The sequence below is a fragment of the Danio rerio genome, chromosome 24, assembly GCF_049306965.1.
Source record: "Danio rerio strain Tuebingen ecotype United States chromosome 24, GRCz12tu, whole genome shotgun sequence".
Lineage (NCBI taxonomy): Eukaryota > Metazoa > Chordata > Actinopteri > Cypriniformes > Danionidae > Danio > Danio rerio.
The window spans coordinates 34,580,459-34,595,443 of NC_133199.1; the positions used below are offsets into that span (position 1 = coordinate 34,580,459).

The window sequence follows — 14,985 nt, forward strand, 5'->3', positions numbered from 1 at the left end:
GAAAGACGTCATATTGTGAAAACACGTCCATTTTAAATTGATTTCATTTACATTTAGCTTGTGTTTTGATTTACTTTTATCAAGACAATCAAAGATGAGACGTCCAATTTTGGTGTCTGCGTCATAATAAAATTACTAATTTGATCTTAATATTGGTGACACAGTGGCTCAGTGATTAGCACTGTCGCCTCACAGCAAGAAGGTTACTGGTTTGAGTCCCAGCTGGGTCAGTTGGCATTTCTGTGTGGAGTTTGCATGTTCTCCCTGTGTTTGTGGGGGTTTCCTCTGTGTGTTACGGTTTCCCACTTTCACTAAATACACTATTTTGAAAACATGATGTCAAAATATAAACCAAATAATGTCTAAATATGTGCTAAAAATAAATAAGAAAATAAGTGGTTGTACTAAATTGCTAAATTTAATGTTTTTTTATATTATTTAATAAAAATATACAAAAAATTATAATAAAGATTTAAAATGTTAATGATGTATGCACATGTATATATGTAAAGTACAAATGCAGATGTTTGAGTGAACTATATGTACAGGTATAGATTATTCATGGAGGAATATGATTAAGTATGTACAGTTGTGTATGTACATGTGCATATATGTATTTTATTTTAGATATTTTTATTTATAATTAGTTGCTGGCATGGGGTGGATTTGGGTTTGTTCTTTAAAATGTAAAAAACAAACAAAAAAAAAATATATATATATATTTAAAGATTCAGGTTAATTGGGTGAGCTCAATTGTCCTCAGTGTATAAGTGTGTGTGTGGATGTTTCCCAGAGATGGGTTGCAGCTGGAAGGACATCCGCTGCGTAAAAATGTGCTGGATAAGTTGGCGGTTCATTCCGCTGTGGTGACCCCGGATTAATAAAGGGACTAAGCTGACAAGAAAATGAATAAATAATTGAATATATATATATATATATATATATATATATATATATATATATATATATATATATATATATATATATATATATATATATATATATAACATTTCTATTCATAAATGTAAGTAATAAAAATATAATGTTTTATGTTATCTCCACATACCCTCCAATCTTTTTGGCGGTCTGAGTTTCTAGTATTCATTCATTCAACCACTGTGAACGCACGGAGAATAATGGCTCTTGCTTTTGCACTCCTTTATTTCAGACACTGTGAGAACAGCTTCTCTCCCATGGTGCACGTCAGAACTAAAAATACTGTGCGACTGCCACAAGGGGGCATATTCCGACAGTCGTGTCCAAATGTCGTGTGCAGTGGAAAGGCGGCTTAACAGAAAATCTTGGCGGCTTTAAAACCTTGACTTTTCCAAACCATGATAAACCTTAAAACCGGTTATCGTTGCATGCCTAATCTGCAGTTATAAACTGCTTAGCATCTGCTAATGTAGAGTTAATTCTTAACAGAGAATAAAATAACTAATTGCTAATGCTTAAGAAATGATTCATAGTGTGTTGTTACAATAAAGTGAATGTTTTTATTTTGCTTCATAATGAGATTTGCCTGTATATGATTCTACACTCTCAAATTACCAATAGCCTTTGCTTTTTATGAATCACAGAGGACTACAAAAGGATAAAATAAAAACAGCAAAATGTTCATTTTTATATTAACTGTCCCTTTAATTATGAGCACTCAATAATGCACAGTACTGAATGCCTGCGGTCAAGTGTAGAGTATGTATTTTATTAATCTTTAATCTATATGCATGCATCCAAAAATAGAAACGGTCAAATTAACACAAGAATTAACTATGCTCACGAGCTCTATTGACGACGAGTGAGCAGGTATTTCATCATAACTCAAGAACGTGTTGGTGAGCTACACTCACTAACACACACATGCACGCTCACACACGCGCGCTCAGACAGTCACTCAAACGTAATTATCTTACGATTCCAGGCACATGCCATCAAAGTCTCACAAATATCTCCCCAGACCAGCGTGCGACGGGAAGGGTTTGTGTTTTTTGGCAGGTGGCCGCTATGCCTCGTCTGTCCTTTTAAAGGCAACTGAGCCTCCTGCTTGTTTGATGTGGAGACACAACAAGATGGAGGTGTTTTGTAGGAGAGATTATCTACTCCCCGCTGACAGCACTGTTGCTAAGTACAGCTGCCTAATTCATCATTCTAATCAATGGGGATGGATCGCAGGCCTGATTTAATTCATAAAGGCTTTGCGCTATAGGTTGAACATATGGCTTGTGACTTTTACTGTTTCAGGAGGAAACATGTTTATATTTTGCTGTGCTAATTTTCTATTTTTGTTCTGTGCGAATGTCTAATAGGCATCTAAACGTAGACATTTAGGCTAAAACAAGGCTAAATTTGGGCTGTCAGTAAAAATCGAATAGTCTGACAGCCTGAATTTAGCCTTGTTTTAGATAAGATGTCTATGTTTAGACGTCTATTAGATGTATTTTAAATACAAAATACATATTTATTTGCAATCAGTTTAATTCAATTTAAAGGGAAAGTTCACCCATTATTTGCTCACCCTTGAGACATTCTTGGTTTATAGGACTTTCTTCTTTCAGACGAACATAGTCAGATTAGTTTTAAATTTTATCCTGGCTCTTTCATGCTGCATAATGGTGTTGGATAGTAGATTTTATTTTGAAGACTGTAAAACGCATGTAAAACGCATGTAAAACGCATTTAAATCCATTGTCAAACTCCATTGTCAAACCATACAGAGAGAGAGTTGCGACAACCGAAGTCCAAAATGTTTCATCATAATGTAATTTATTAAGACTCAATTATTTCAAGTAAGTGGTTTGTGGTTAATCAAAATATTGTTAGATAGCTCTAAAACATACATTTATTATTATTATTTTTTGACTATGTACCTTTTAAAAGTGCAAAACTAATCGTCTTCAGCTGTAACTCATAAGTGCTAGGTTTCGAGAACTATTTAAAGGCTCCATGCAGTGTTGGGGGTAATGCATTAGAAGAAGCGCAAGTTCATTTTATTCATTTATTTAATTTTCGACTTAGTCCCTCTATTAATCTGGGGATGCCACAGCAGAATGAACCACTAACTTATCCAGCATATGTTTTACGCAGCAGATGCACTTCCAGCTGCAACCCATACAATCTCATACACACATACGCTACAGACAATTTAGCCTACCCATTTCACCTGCACCGCATGTCTTTGGACTTGGGGGAAACCGGCGCACCCGGAGGAAACCTACTCGAGCACAGGGAGAACATGCAAACTCCACACAGAAATGGCAACTGGCTTAGCTGAGGCTCGAACCAGTGACTTTCTTGCTGTGAGGCAAGAGCGCTACACACTGCGCCACTGCGTCGCCCAAGTAATGCAAGATACCTCACAATATTACTTTTAACGAGTAATATATTGCATTACTTAGAAAATTAAGTAATACTATTTGAGTTACTTTTTAAAAAATGTAAAGTGAGTTACTTTTTAGTTTTATTATTCCTCTTTTAAAAAATAAATTGCTAAATTAAAACTAACGTTGAACCCCTCACTCATTCATTCATTCATTCATTCATTTTCTTGTTGGCTGAGTCTCTTTATTAATCCGGGGTCGTCACAGCGGAATGAACCGCCAACTTATCCAGCAAGTTTTTTACTCAACGGATGCCCTTCCAGCCGCAACCCATCTCTGGGCAAACATCCAGACACACATTCACGCTCATACACTACGGACAATTTGGCCTACCCAATTCACCTGTACCGCATGTCTTTGGACTGTGGGGGAAACCGGAGCACCCTGAGGAAACCCATGCGAATGCAGGGAGAACATGCTAACTCCACACATAAACACCTACTGAGCCGAGGCTTGAACCAGCGACCCAGCAACCTTCTTGCTGTGAGGTGACAGCACTACCTATTGTGCCACTGCTTCGCTCATCCCTCATTTAAAGAGAGAATTTTCTCTCTGCAGAATCAAGCAGAAACCAAGATGGCAGAGCCTGCCATTTCTGTGCTGGAAGTATTCTTAATATTCTTAGTTAACAGTTGAAAAAACTTTCCAATGGAGTTCCAAGGAAGGAAGGAAGGAAATAAGGAAGGAAGGAAGAAAGGAAGGAAGGAAGGAAGAAAGGAAGAAAGGAAGGAAGGAAGAAAGAAAGAAAGAAAGAAAGAAAGAAAGAAAGAAAGAAAGAAAGAAAGAAAGAAAGAAAGAAAGAAAGAAAGAAAGAAAGAAAGAAAGAAAGAAAGAAAGAAAGAGAACAACATCAATTTGGCCGCCAATTTTTTTTAAAATTCACTTTCAATTTGTTTGACTCAGGAGCACATATTCTCATGATAAAAAAAGGGAACATCAAGCTCTATATTGTTCTTCGTGTACTGTATACATCACAAGGTGCTGCAAGTCAACATTAATGCTTCTGCATGCTTTTCGTCCGCCTGTTTTCTCATGCTATGCATTTCTCACTGCCAGTTCCCCAATAAATGGCAGAACGCTGAGTCTATGAAGCTGCTCGTGATCTTCCCTATATGGATCATCCACCACAGATTTATTCTCTCCGTAAAAGAAAAAGCAATGAATGTTTTAGTGATCCTTAAAATAACTTTTGTAGGGCTCCCAGAAAACGGCATCATAATAGTCCTGCAGAAATGATGCCAAAGGGGCTGTAAACTCAGCTTTTACAGGGAATCCATGAGTGCTGGCTGTCTATACTTTTCAAATGAAAATGCGGTGGCATGTAGTCAGCTGTTATCTCGGTCCGTCAGGTCTCAGGTGCCCGCACATTCTCTCCCCTTCACCTCAGGGCACACAATGTCGGCCAGGAGATTTCACTACACTTCCCCTTCAGGCGATGTCTCGTATGGGACCCCGGTTTGAGTTGATGCTATTAGCTGACCGGAGCCTTTCCAATATTTGTCTTTCTGCTTCAATAGCACAGGTTGAGGCGGGAGATAATCTACCAAACACAAAACAAGGCCCTCTTTTGCTGCAGCTAGAAGAGATAGAAGTGGAAACACTCTTGAAGTGCCCTTGTTTTTTGCAGATAACGCTGCTGTTTACTGATGGTTTTCTTTTAATAATCTGTCTGTACGGTCTAATGCAATTTAATGAGTCTCCAGATTGCATTATGATCCCCAGGTCTTGTGAAGGGCAGGTAATTCTGCCAGAAGCAATAGTTTTTTATTCACTTTTAGGAAAGACAAGTAGGGGTAGTGGAATGTAACATACAAAAGAGTGGCTTTTAGGGTTAACGTTTCTAAGGGTGCTTTCACATCTGTAGTTCGCTTCATTTGGTCCGGACCAAGAGCAATGAATGATACATTGTAGCATTTTCTGCTATCTTTGGGTTCTTTTCACACCACACTGATGGCTTTGGTCCGAACCAGATGTAAAAACCAAAATGTACTCATCTGACTAAATCCACATCTCTCATTGGCCACATGTTGTTGAACATAGTTCCTAAACTGCTTATTGATTGGTCAGAATTCATGTGCGGGAAAATGCCAATGAACTCCTGTAAGTAAATAAACCGGCAGGCACAAAATGACGCTATTTACTATGGAGGGACGACTCCGCTGACTGATTGTGTTCCTGCTCATATATACTATATAGTTTGCATACATCACTTTAGACAAACTATACATGTCGAGAATGAAGTGCAGCTGCGGCTGGACAACAATGTTTTAATGCATCGCACGTCTCTTCAGGCGGAGGTGTGAATTAATTTAGCTAAACTGAGACATGGTCATCTTGCGGAAATATTACAAACGATCCATCAGGTAATGTTTTTTTCCTCTCTCTCTCTGTTGGTAAAGCGCTGTCAACAAATATTTTTCCTCCATATCCCATAATGCACAGCGCATCGGCCTACGGCAGCTGGATTAGTCCAAAAGGCGAAGTACTTTTTGCAGTTGGGTCTGCTTTAGTTCAGGTCATATTTTCACCACAAACAAACCGCTCCAGGGTTTGTTTGAATACGTACCAAGACCACCTCTTCAAACAGATCTGGGTACACTTTTTTGATCCACTTTTAGTGCGCACTCGAGTACTATTGCTGCATTCACACCTGCCCAAACGAACCGCACCAAGAGGGAAAACGAACTCTAGTCCGATTCTACCGAACTAAATAAGGCAGGTGTGAAAGCACCATAAGTAAATGTGTGAAGGTTTGTTTTGGGGTCACAATTCGATATGGGTATAGTACAACAGGAATAATAGCAAGACAACTGAACAATTGGCAATTTTACTGCGGCCTGGGGACGGGCGGTATACGTAGATTGCTAGTTGACCATCAATACTTTTCTTAAAGGAGGACAAACTGACAAAACATTGCTGCAACTCTGATACAAGTTTCATCTATAGAGAAATTGATTAATAAATTAATTAGTCAACCGAAATGTGTATATTCCATACAGAATATGAAGCTGATTGTTCCGTTCTTGTTATGTGGCACGAGGTGCGCTCACGGCGCTCTAAAGATGTTTTTAATCGGGTGTGTCTGAAAGGTACAAGTACATCTCTCCCAATATGCATGCAAAAGCCACTTGCCTTCATTGGAAACAGCGAACTCGCACTCAGAAAAGATGCAATATGTGAACGATTGATGTCATTTGTAACTGAACGTCTACTTATGATGCAAAAGTACAAAATAAACAGAATAATGACAAATAAAACTTTATAATTAGACTGCATTTAAAACTTTCAAAGGTTGAGCTCAACTGTCTCCTAAAGAATAAAAGAAAACTAAATTAGTTATGAGAGCATCACACCGCTTGAACGATGCTCCAAACATGCGTGCAAAGGCCACATGCCTCCATTGGAAATTACGAAATTGCGCTTGAAAAAGATGTGATATGTGAACGGCCGCTGTCATTTGCATTCCCCTGCAGTTGATCTTCTTGCACAGACTTGCACAGTTCGTAGGTCCTCCGCTGGGCCTTTTTCCCTTCGCAAAGAAACTTTCCTACGTCTGTTTCTTACTTCATTTTGCTAGCTTGTTGGTTAAATTTTGGCGCTGTAATGAGAGAATTATTATTTTTTTTAGGAGAGGATTGAGCTCAACATTTGACAGTTTAATATGCAGTCTAATAATAAAGTTTTATTTTTCATTGTTACTTAATGTTGAATTGTGAAGATCTAGAATTTTCGTTGAAGGGCGTGTTCGTCTCACAAACTTTGATGTTTCGACATGAAAAAGAAAATTGTTATAACGCTGGCATACATTGTCTGATCTGCCTCAAAATCCACAAGTTTGATAAGAGTTCTGACCCGACCACGTTTACATGCCAATATTCAATTACAGTTATAGTGCTACTTGCTGTCAACAGGAAATGACATGTTTTACAGTGCAAACAAACTCCTTCTAGAGTTTTTTTTTCAGATTGTATCCAAGTTTTGTCAATATAATCCAAAGGCCTGTCTGATGTGAAATTGTGAAGATCTAGAGTTTTCACCAAAGGGTGTGTCTGTGGCAGACTGACAAAGTTCAGTGCATCGTCAAAAGTCACATGCCTCTATTGGAAGTTGCGAACTTGCAATCAGAAAAGATGCGAAATGTGAACGGCTGATGTCATTTGCTATCCCCAGTTGATCTTCTTGCACAGACATGCTGGATTCACCTGATTTGTTGACAAATGGGTTGCAGATCCATTCCTTGGCAGTTCAGTTTTCCCCTTCGAAGAAATTTTCTTAAGACGTCTGTTTTTTTCTTCATTTTGCTATCTAATAGGTTACATTTTGGTGCTGTATTGAGAGAATACAGTAATTTTTCGAAATAAAATATATATGTTTCTTTTAAATAAAAGATTGTTCAGATAATAAACCAACCGATTGATCCACGGAGTGGCACCCGGGGTTGAGGACCACTGAACTACGAAACTAAACAGCTACTTGTGATGCAAAAGTACAAAATAAACAGAATAATGACAAAAAAACTTTAGAATTAGACTTAATTAGACCTAGAATTATTTATAACTGTCAAAGGTTGAGCTCAATCCTCTCCTAAAAAAAAGAAAACCAGTAATTGTGCATTGAATCAATAAGCTTTACAACTAAAACAAATGGATAGTCTGAAAAGGAAAAATCTTTCATCATTTACACACCCTTTACTTGTTTTCAACCTTTATGAGTTTCTGTCTTCTGCTGAACACAAAGGAAGACATTTTAAAGTATGCTGAAAACCTCTAACTTTAGACCTTTGTAACATTGGTTTTGCTATGAAAGGTAGTGGTAAGGGGTTTTCAGTTTTCTTTAAAATATCTTGACTCTTAACGGTTTAAAACCACTTGAAAGAGAGTAAACTCTCTCGGTAAATTCTCTCTTTTTGGGTAAACTATTCTTTAAGGTATTATTATAGGGTGCTTTTGGCAAGAATTAAAAATGAAAAAGACAAAGCCACAGTTTTTTTCCTGAGGTCCCTTTCATTGCTGCTTGCACCTTTAATTGTATTTGTTTATATATATATATATATATATATATATATATATATATATATATATATATATATATATATATATATATATATATATATATATATATATATCAAGCTAAACTGGTCATTGTGTGAATGAATTGGTGTATTTGTGTGAATGTAAGAGTGTATGGGTGTTTTTTTTTTTTTTTTTGGTGTTGGGTTGGGTTGCAGCTGGAAGGGCATCTGCTGTGTAAAACATATGCTGGATAAGTTGGCGGTGTGGCGACCCCTGATTATTAAAGGGACTAAGCTGAAAAGAAAATGAATGAATGAATGAATGAATATATATCTATCAGTAAAGTGTTTTATCAGCCATAGCATGAAAATGATTATAGTTTAAATGTCATACAGCACAGAATGAATAGAAAACCTGTAACTGCACATAAACGTTGTGCGACTCTATAAGTGTCTTATGACCTTCTTCCGAGCATTCAGCTCAGTTCTCTCTTCTGTCATTGGCTGGGTCTTTATAGTTGCTACTGCTTCTAGTTTATTAAGCATCAGCACTAATTGCTTTAATGAGACATGATGAAAGGGAAAGAGGGGGCGCAAAAAAGCTTAATTTGAATCCTTTCTGGAATTCGTTAAATAATTCAAATTGGCTTTCATAATTCCCGTTCCGCGCCGGGTCACCGCTGAGGTCCAAAGATGGAGTGTAAACTGAATATCTTAAATAGATTTTCCTTTATAGCACAATCATCTTGCGTCTTCCTTGAATCCAGTCTCGACCTCACACTCATTAGATGAATAAATTACTGACAAATTACCACAATTTGGGCTGGAACTGTTTTTTTTTTTCCTTTCTAAGTGATATTAGGGTTCTTTGAAGCTTTTAAAAGAGGTAATTATGTTTTAACTTAAAACCGTCCAATGAAATATACTGAGGAATTCTGATGTCTGATTTAGATCTATCCATATATCTGTCTTTCTGTCCGGCTGCCTGTGTCTGTCTGTCTGCCTTTATATCTGTCTGTATGTCTTTTTTTTTTTTTTTTTCCATTGTTCAGATTTTTTCAGTTTAGATGTCAGGTGTTCAGATGTGCTCTTTTTTGTGTTACATTTGACAGATAAATCTTCAGCACTCATAGTCCTATTACCATTGCATCTTTACCATCATAAAAGACAACAAAGATTCTGTTTTCCCTTTTAATAACATTCAAGCTCCAAGGACAAAATAAAGTGATCCAAACGTCTCTAATATTAGCTGTCATATAAAAACAAAGATTTTGTTGCAAGATTTAGATACCTATAACCTATGAACTTATAGATACATTTCCACTGCATGGTACGGTGTCGTTCAGTTTAACCAAAGACTATAGAATACACAAGATTTGTTTCTTTTTGAATGAGGAAAAGTGTAATGGTCAATATGACGAATGTGGTAATTTTCAATGACAAATGTCGTGAGCGCAGTATTACATGTTGAGATCGCATTTATGTAATAGCTTACAGCATGCAAATCTCTTTGCATGCGCGCCGATTTCTTCTGCTCATGCCTAAAACTTTTTGCACGCCACCTCAAATATACGCTGCTCTCAAGCACAGATCTTCTTGTGCACTCTCACATAAACACTACTGAAGTGCGATTTAATCCGTTTATCTAACAAGTATGTCTCCAACATTTATTAGATTTGCTAGGAATATTTATGAATGTCTCTAATAGAAATACAGAGCGGTAATAATGCATCCTGAAGTAAAGTGAAATGGCTATACGTCGTGTTTGCTGGCCTCACGCATCACGCACCTGTCAGTCAGCCAGTCAGTCAGTCATGTAACTTTAAAGGGTTAAACAAATGATGCACAGCAGTACTACGGTTACAGAGAAGTTTGCACTGTTATAATTCACGTACCTTGTAATACTTTTTGGTGCGATTATCATTCCCTATTAAAAAAAAAAAAAACAACATCAAAAAAAAAACAATGTTTTGAATGAGAAACTGTAATGTAGCCTTGGCGGGATCAATTTTGGCGGGGCGCCCCACCATGGAATAATGAATGTAGCAGAAACCATATATATATATATATATATATATATATATATATATATATATATATATATATAAATTTAACCTGTGTCTGTTCATATTTTAATCAATTTGGGTTTCTTAGGTTCTTAGGGTGTATTCAAAATTTAATTTATAGTCATGAGGACCTGACATGTTTATTTTAATATAATATAATATAATATAATATAGTATAATATAAAATAATATAATATAATATAATATAATATAATATAATATAATATAATATAAAATAATATAATATAATATAATATAAAATAATATAATATAATATAATATAATATAATATAATATAATATAATATAGTATAATATAAAATAATATAATATAATATAATATAATATAATATAATATAATATAATATAAAATAATATAATATAATATAATATAATATAATATAATATAATATAATATAATATAGGGTGAGGCAGTGGCGCAGTAGGTAGTGCTGTTGCCTCACAGCAAGAAGGTCGCTGGGTCGCTGGTTCGAACCTCGGCTCAGTTGGTGTTTCTGTGTGGAGTTTGCATGTTCTCCCCGCCTTCGCGTCGGTTTCCTACGGGTGCTCCGGTTTCCCCCACACTTCAAAGACAAGCGATACAGGTGAATTGGGTGGGCTGAATTGTCCGTAGTGTATGAATGTGTGTGTGGATGTTTCCCAGAGATGGGTTGCGGCTGGAAGGGCATCCGCTGCGTAAAAACTTGCTGGATAAGTTGGTGGTTCATTCTGCTGTGGCGACCCTGAATTAATAAAGTGAATAGGCTAACAAGTAAATGAATGTAAATATAATATAATATAATATAATATAATATAATATAATATAATATAATATAATATAATATAATCAAAAATTCAGGTCCTCATAACTGTGTATTAAACTTTAAATGCACCCTAAGAAATCCAATTTGAGTAAAATATGGACAGATCAAGGTTCAATTTGGTCCTATAAATTTCATAAAAAAAATAAAATAAATAAATTAACCCAGCCATTTGTTTAGTTTTTATTGCACCTAGAATTGGTTTAAAATAACCCAGCATTTTTTAGTAAGTTCTGAATTGTGGTTAGTAGTTACTGTGTTAGCACACAGCTTTACACTATTAAATGTTAGCCAGCAGGCGTTGATATGCATTGGCCTGGTCAATGTATTACTTTAGCACAGGCTTTAGACTTAAGCAGTGAATTAAAGTGTGTGCAAGCACTCATCTCTAATTACCTGGCACAATTACACGCCACAGATCAACACAGCTATCGATCGCCCGCCGTCTGAGCCGATACCGGTCCCTACTTCGCTGTGCAAGGATGTGAGTTTTTTAGGTGAGGAAAAAGGTGAAGTGATCAATGCGCTTTATCTGCTGGAACATGCATGCATCACCTCCTCTAATGCCACCCGTCCCATAATGCCACACTTTCCTCCGCTTTTTACTCACAGGATTTAGTCTCCACTACATGGATTAGAGCACCGCCTAATCCATTCAGGCGAAGGGGAGGAGATTACAATGTTGGGGTTTGATGTTAATAGAAACCCTTAATAAGTCCTTTTCTGCGCTTTACATGCTTCTTAATGTATAAAGGAAAACACAAAGGGCTTTTTATGCCCGCTCAGCTGGCTGTGTATCTGAGTGTGTGTGTGTGGACTAGAATCATCTGAATGGGTTTCAGCTCAAAACGGGCTGCTTTCTGTCATGCTTTTTCATTAATGAGATTTCCATATACAGCTGGTCGTCTTGTCAGTGTCTTTAGGGCCTTTTCTTGTTTCTGTCTGAGGGGAGAGAAGTCGCAGTCATTATTAAAGCTTCTTTCTTTTTCATTTTTTGGAGACGAGTGCTATTATTGATAGGGATCCCTTAAAAAATCATAACACAGACTTGATGAGGAGTGTGTCAAATCGCTATATGTAATGAGTCGTATTAATCACACTTATGCTAAAGAAACATTTTTAAATCTCTTGAGGACCGTTAAGCTGCTCGTCGCATGGATATCTGAGCTCTATTAATACATTTCGTACATTTAGACAGGCGGATAAAATGCCAGTTGTTGAACACCATGACGTGGAGCATCGTTAGATCTTTTCTGAATGCACTCTTTAAGAATTTTAGTTTTTTTAATGTTGTTTTAGTGTTTTGAGATTAGATTAGATTAGATTAGATTCAACTTTATTGTCATTACACATGTACTAATACAATGCAACGAAATGCAGTATTTGCAGTTGCAGTTGTATTACAATACAAAAATGAGCAGATAATGGTTTAGCTGAGAATTACAAGTACATTTTCATCATTTTTAAAATGGAAGTATTGTTATTATTTTATTAATAAATGTTATGTTGTTTTGCACATTTAATTGATAAAAAACCGAAGGTCTAATATAACAGCATTGATCTGATCGTTGTTGTTTTGCAACATTTTCAACAAAGGCTCATTCTAAAAACTTTAGCCTTATATACATTTCTGGAGATCATAAATAATGTAGCCAAAAGTACATATGGCTGCATTTTGTCTTTAAAAAGTCGTTTTTTTTTCTGCACTTTCCAGCTAACCGCTTACCTCTGTATGAACAGCTTTCCCGCTGTCACCAGTAAGTCCAGTAGCTCACCATGTATGTCGGTGGCCTGAAGAGAGGAGTTGACCATGACGACAGGGTTTTAGTCCGGCGATGAAAGGTTATCGGGATGTACCTTACACCATCTTTTGGCAGTGCCTTTTTGCTTCCAGTTTAGATGCTTCGATTACTTTTCCTCACACAAACCTCTTATACAATCCAAGGAAGATTATAAATTGTCAAATTCTACCTTGTTCATGTTTAAAAAGACTTTAAAAGATGTTGAATTTTAAACATCTTCGTCTGCCATTGATCCACTGTTGAAGATTCATCTTTTATCCATACAACAAGCACTCATTTATTGACAAATAATTCTTTAAATTTTTTATATTTCAGGCAGCTTGACCTGATGAAGCCTGATCTGATGCCCTTCTTTGTCACACGCCAAATTAAAAAGAATGGTTCTTTCACAGTAGTGCAGATCTAGGTTTATTTATACCTTCTCTTTTTCAGGCAGAACTTACACCACCCCTTTAAATTGATTGTCATATTTGAATATCTGCTTTCTTTGTCTCTCGTCAATGTCAAGGGAGCTGAAGTTTGATTTTTGCAGTGTAAATCGCATATGTGTGTGTGTGTGCGAGAGCAGTTATTGAGTTATTCAAATCACAGACTTTGGCTCGCAGAGAAAGCGCTGCGAGAATGCGGTGCCCACGCACATTATTTCCCAAATATCTCTGCTTCCCGATGCAATATTTCCTTGTCACCCACAAGCTCAGACAGTGCAATAATTATCAATTTCCATATCATTGTGTTTTTATTGTTTGAGCAACATAAAATAAAACATTTGTTAATGCCACTCAGTTAGACGAGAGCTGCGCGGAAAGATGAGGGAGGGAAATGTAATTAAAAAAAATTCTCTGACTTGCACTTTGTCTGTAATCATGTAAATTGAATGTCAGTCAGAATGGGCGAGAGCGCTCTGTTATTAGATTTCAAACTCGTCGTGCCCGCTGCGTGCCTTTCCAAACACTGGGTTTGCTGTCGTTGCTACTGTATGAAACCCAAGCAGAGCAATGCTGAGCACTGTTGTCATAGAAGAAATACTGTTTACATCTGTGTTAAGTGGTTTATTAGTTAAGGCTCCTATGAAGTTTGTTCTGTGAATAGCAAGAGATCCTCCTTAATGTGAAGCGTAAATAAATAAATGTGAATTTAGTTAATTAATCAAGCTTTCATCATTAAACATCTGACAATGGTATTGTAGTAATAAACAGTAGTTAAGCTTCTTTGTTAGAGCGCCCACTGCCTATGCTGAAATCACAGGTTCGAGCCCTGCTCAGAGGGGTCAGTGTCAGATAAGATGGGTTAGATTGGGTTAATGTTATGTGCCTGCCTCCTATGCTGGAATCATCGGTTTGAGCCCCATTTGGAGCAGTTGGTGTGGGGCCAGAGGGGCTAAATTGGTGCCGTGACCCATATTGGAGTGAGGCCCAAGGGGGGTAAGTGTTACGGGGGCTAGCTGATTAGGTCTTTAGCCTCCTCATTAGAGCGCCTGCCTTCCATGCTGGAATCACGAGTTTAAGCCCTGTTCAGATTGGTTGGTGAAAGACTGCATGGGTTAGATTGATGCCGTAACCTGGATGAGAGTGAAGTTTTAGAGGGGTGAGTATAACGGATGCCAGCTGGTTAATGTTTTGTGCCTACCTCCTATGCTGGAATCACTGGTTTGAGCCCCATTCGGAGCAGTTGGTATGGGGCCAGAGGGGATAAATTGGTGCATATATATATATATATATATATATATATATATATATATATACACACACATGTGACCATGTGTAGTTCAAGGCTAGATCAGTATACAGGTAAACGCACATCAAATGACAGCAGCAACTACTTAAACACCCACAAACTTGTAAACAAAGAGTCGCTGTCATTTCTGGAAGAGATTCACCATTCAGACCAAGTTGTGGATTACTTCTGAAGA

General features: G+C 37.0%; 1 protein-coding gene across 7 annotated transcripts in view; it reads left to right on the forward strand.

Moving 5' to 3' along the window:
- The window catches only part of dpyda (dihydropyrimidine dehydrogenase a), a 384,430-nt gene that overhangs the window by 46,102 nt on the left and 323,343 nt on the right, over nucleotides 1-14,985 (forward strand). The window lies entirely within an intron of this gene.